Source organism: Mesoplodon densirostris, chromosome 12 (assembly GCF_025265405.1).
Source record: "Mesoplodon densirostris isolate mMesDen1 chromosome 12, mMesDen1 primary haplotype, whole genome shotgun sequence".
NCBI lineage: Eukaryota > Metazoa > Chordata > Mammalia > Artiodactyla > Ziphiidae > Mesoplodon > Mesoplodon densirostris.
This window is the reverse complement of record NC_082672.1, coordinates 7,585,665-7,590,826: the sequence shown is the minus strand read 5'-3', so window position 1 is coordinate 7,590,826 and position 5,162 is coordinate 7,585,665. Positions and strand designations below refer to the sequence as shown.

The 5,162-nt window shown below is 44.7% G+C and overlaps 1 pseudogene; it reads right to left on the bottom strand.

Annotated features, from left to right (window-relative positions):
* Positions 1–4,175: 4,175 nt before the first annotated feature.
* LOC132500436 (U2 spliceosomal RNA) lies at positions 4,176–4,351 on the bottom strand (annotated as a pseudogene).
* Positions 4,352–5,162: the final 811 nt, after the last annotated feature.

The window sequence follows — 5,162 nt, the reverse complement described above, 5'->3', positions numbered from 1 at the left end:
AGACTTCAAAAGGTGCGTGACTGAGCACAGTTCATGAGCTCCACGTGGGAATCACACGACCTTCAAGCCCTTCTCATTGATCTTGGCAGAAACCCTACACCCAACAGGATATGTATTTTGCAACTGTGGCTTTTTCTCCTCAGCTGGGTGATATTTAAGTTACTGGTGCTTAGAGGAACCATCTGGAACTTGGCAAACTTGTCCAAAGTGAAGCATGTCAGAATCTCTATTAATCATCCCTCATACATCCTACAAGCACCCAGGCTCCACCATCACTTCCAACTACTGGGAATGCAAACGAGCCTTGTCAAAAAGAAAGCAGGAGGAGGACGGGGCTCTGCATGGTAGGAGTTCACATCCGACAACAAAGAAGGGCACGGCTTCTGCTGTGATGGCATTCATGGTGTCAGAGGTGATCTGTCACAAAGAGGCTTTTGCGGAACTTGACAGCACATTCATTGCCACGGGGCACAGCATTCCGTGAGGCAGACTTTCCCCCCTCATATTTGAGGGAACTTGTCTACTCATATTTGGTATCAAGTAGCCCCGGCAGAAACTCTACTTAAAGAGTGCCCTTTCCACCAGAGGATGGGTCCCAGGCGTGAGGCTGTGCACACGGCAGGTGCCCCAGCCCTGGCTGTCCCCTGTCTTGCTGGCATCTATGGCAGAGGCATCCTAACTAGGGTAGTAGGCAGATAGAGTTCATGATCATGCCTACTTTTCATTGGAACTTAAGGTAGCTGAACTTCAGTCTCTCCATTCTGACAGTTTATAATTTTGCTTTCCCCTCCATATTTCCTATGCATCCTTTTAAGACTGTAGGCAGCCCAAGTTCTATATAAAATCTCAGCAGCGAGTTATTGTTAGTATGTTTTATGGGCGCATCAAAGCAATTATCCTAAAGCATGCTCGAGACAAGGATAGCTGGGTTCTAATTGTATCTAATAGACTTCAGATGAATAGCACTGCACCTCAGAAGCACAACGTTATGAAGAAAATTCTCTTTTTCATTTTGGTTTCCTTCTCTCCTGATTTGTTTGAAAGACTGAAATTTGACTCGAGGTGGAGGATGAGTTTAGGAATCCTTCCCCACCTCCCAGGACTCTTCCATCCTGCGCCCAGTTTCCCCGTTCTTTGCTATCTACCCAGCACCGCCCACGTGATGTGATGAAAGCTGCACTGTTTCACATCTGGAGCATCTCTTGGTGCACGGCTCAGGGACCCAAGTCCCCCTGGTCTCTTCCAGGAATGAACTGGCTCCCGGACAATGGCCTAGTGTCCAGGCAGGGGCCACTTTCTTTTCAGAGGACATTTGATGTGAAGAGATCACTGTTCATTACATCAGGGGAGGTAATCTGGCAGCTCTGGGCTGGTGCTCCAATTCTATTTGGTTTGTAAACTATAGATTTTCTTTACTGTGTGTCTCCTTTACACAGCTTGTCTTTGTCTAGATTCACAGTATTTCCTCTGACACAATCATCCTTCAAATATTACCCAAAACAGCAGTGGTGGTGGTGGGGTCACACAGAAATACCTAAATAGTTCTATCTTATTATACTAGTGAACTCTTCCCTACAGGATACAAAAGACACTGATAAGAATATTAGCGCCTGTTGTTTTGGCAGCAGGGTTACTGTTAAAATAGTGGAATTTAGGGACATATTTTGGTTATTTTATACGTTGCATTACTCTGCCTTTATCTATGAAACCCAATGATAGATTTCTTAAAGGAAGTGATAAAACATTAGTTAGAACAATCACAATCTTGGATAAATAAAAAGACATCCAATAAAACCGCTGACTACTTGGATGAAAAGAGCATTGTGTTACTCCACTGTGAAGGGACAATACGGAGCTTGGATAAAAGCTAGGGAAGGCGAACTGTTGACCGCATCAGCTGGTGTCTTTATGAAACTCAGTCTTCAGTCACACTGCCCTTGGTCACCAATGTCTTCCATGTATTTGCTTTAGTGTACCTATGGGGATTTGGGGAGTCACAATGTTGGATTCTGATATATTTTTGAAAATCTGGATTAGAGCCAATTGACTGAACTTGGTTAATTGGGTGAGTAAATAATCCTGCAGCATAAACTGTTCACCTGGAATGATGCACTTGTTTTGAGGTTAAGGATGCAGGTGAAACAAATCTTTGCATCCCTGTCCCTGAAGGAAGGGCTGTTCAGTGAGGGGGTCCTGAACCCTGAGCTCAGCCTCCAAGGAGGCGGTTGAGGCCACTTCCTAGCTGGGCGACCTTGAGCAAATCAGTCTCTTCAAGGGTCTCTTTCTTCCTGGGTCAGATGAAGTCAACTGGTTCAGAGGGATGGAAGAGAAAAGCAAATGAGATTGCGTCTGTGAAGTTCGTAGCGCAGTGGCTGGGACACACGTGCTTGATACATGATTGCTATGAGTACTACTGACTCTAACCAGATGTTGCTGTTGCTTTAAAAGAAGACATACACTCACAAAGGTATGTTTAGGGCTTCCCTGGTGGTGCAGTGGTTAAGAATCTGCCTGCCAATGCAAGGGACACAGGTTCGAGCCCTGGCCTGGGAAGATCCCACATGCCGCGGAGCAGCTAAGCCCGTGCGCCACAACTACTGAGCCTGCGCTCTAGAGCCCGCGAGCCACAACTACTGAGCCCACACGCCACAACTACTGAAGCCTGCACGCCTAGAGCCCATGCTCCGCAACAAGAGAAGCCACCGCAATGAGAAGCCCACACACCGCAACGAAGAGTAGCCTCTGCTCGCCGCAACTAGAGAAAGCCCGCGTGCAGCAACGAAGACCCAACACAGCCAATAAATAAATAAATAAATTTATCAAAAAAAAAAAAAGTATGTTTAGATTTTCCATTTTAAAAAAAGAATGAAAGAACCAGGGAAGGTCTCAATGCCTCCTTCCTCAAAGTGAAGATACATTTCCTTGTTCTGTGATCTCTGTGCAGTTAGAATGCAGGACAAGACTTAAGATATACAGGTATTTATTTTCCTATTCAGGGAAAATGTACTCATTTACCCAAGTAAGTTTACCCAGTCATTCAAGACACATTTATTAACTCCTAGTAGGTGACAGGTATGAACATACTATTAATGAGATAATTTTTTTTCTCAGAAAGATATTTCCTATGTTTCTCATCAAGGGATTTTCTTTTAACATTTATTTGTGTCTTGCAAATTCCCAGGATACCTTCTGCTGGAAAAACCTACCTCACATTTGAAAGCAAAGGCTATGTCGCTGTACTAATTTTATGTCAAGTCTGAATTATAGCAAACCTGGTGTCTGTGAATGCCTTTGAAAGGTTTATATGGTGGCAAATGTTATGTCAGCACTCATTCAGTTGTGAGCAATTGTCTTTTTTAAGGTAGAGAATTCTAGAATGTTTACCTTTGACCTTGGCCTTCTGTGGATTTGTGCACCTTTGTCTGCTACCCTTGGGCTTGTGTTCCTGGGCTCCGGGCTGCAAAGTGCTCTCCTTTGCATCTGAGGCTCCTACAAAGTGCCAGGTAGACAGTGGGTTGAAGCAAAGCTGAATTAAGGAAATAAAGAAGGAAAAGTGAGAAGGGAACAGAGAGATGGTGTGTAGGAGGAGGAGGGTGGGCGGAGAGAATTTTACCCACGTGGTTGGCTATTGAACAAGTTGATACATTAGAGACAATACAAAATGTAGTGCATGTAAAGGATATTTCTCCTTTCATGGATTCCAGAGGGAGAAGAAGTCAAAAGGAACAGGTCAGAGATGCCCAAGTCAGAAGGGGGATGGGGCGAAAGTGCGTTTGTCCAGCAAGAAGCTGGCAGGGCCCCTTCTAAGGGGCCCTTAGAAGGTGACATTGTCCAACTGGAAATAGGGGAGCGACCGAGGCATCACTGCTTACACCTGGTTCAATCTCCAGTCCAGAGAATACGACAAAGGGGACTGAGTCACTGATGTAACCCTTAAAGTTTCCTTACAAGGGGATGGCCATTCTGGAGACCAATGGACTTCTCAATAAGTCCAATATAATCATCCAGGGCTAAAACAAATGACTGTTTCTCAGGCTGAGGACCAGCTGAAGTAGCTGATTTGTGTTATTTGGGCTGTGTTGTTTAAAAATAATACAATATAATCATACTCACGTGGAGGCCGGAAATAAGAGAAGGAGGGTCAGATTCACCACTGCTGTCCTGCACACCCACACTTTCTGAACACAGGGGCAGATGTAACTGTCTGCACTGTGTGTCCTTTTGTCTTGTCTTTTCATGCTTCTTAGCCAAGTGTAAAGAGTCAATTTGGTGTCAGTTAAAAGCACACAAGGTATTAAACTGATAAGAACAGATACTACACTTGATCTTAGCCAAAAGGCCGAAAAAGAAAAGAAAAAAAAGCACACACAGTAGAACTCCACTCTACTAGTCATCTGCTGATGAGCCACCAGGAGAAGCTTGGGAGCCAAGTTTGGGCTTATGTCCAAAGAAGAACCCTTGCTCACCCCAGCTAACTGAGGTTTTATATCAACATTTCAAATGGAATGGGAGACACAGCTCTTTAAGAAGGGGTACTGACAACAGGAAATTAAATTCTGTAGGTATTTGCCAAGGATGTAAAATGTGATGCGCGTTTAAATAATAAAAACTGCAATTCAGTTGGTACCGGGAAAATAATGTAGAAAAACGGTCATGTGGCTGAATTTTGTGCCTGAGACATCATTTTGTACCTGGAATCGTGATTTGCTATAAAAATTCTGAAGTATCTGACAGGATTTTTTTTTTTTTTTTTTTTTTTTTTGCGGTACGGCCTCTCACTGTTGTGGCCTCTCCCGTTGTGGAGCACAGGCTCCGGACGCGCAGGCTCAGCGTCCATGGCTCACGGGCCCAGCCGCTCCGCAGCATGTGGGATCCTCCCAGACCCATGTCCCCTGCATCGGCAGGCGGACCCCCAATCACTGTGCCACCAGGAAAGCCCTGACAGGATGCTTTTAATTACACAAGTAATATACACTGTCTTCTCCTTTGCAGAAAACCTTAATAGCAATTAGAAACTTCCCAGATGAGCTGTGACAGGGTTGAGAATCGAAAAGCTTGGGTGGGAAAGCAGAAACCCAGATTTGGTTGTTTTGTTTTGGAGAAATTGAGCTTCAATTTTAGGTGAATTCGAGCCTTCTTGACGGGTACCAGACAGTAGAGCC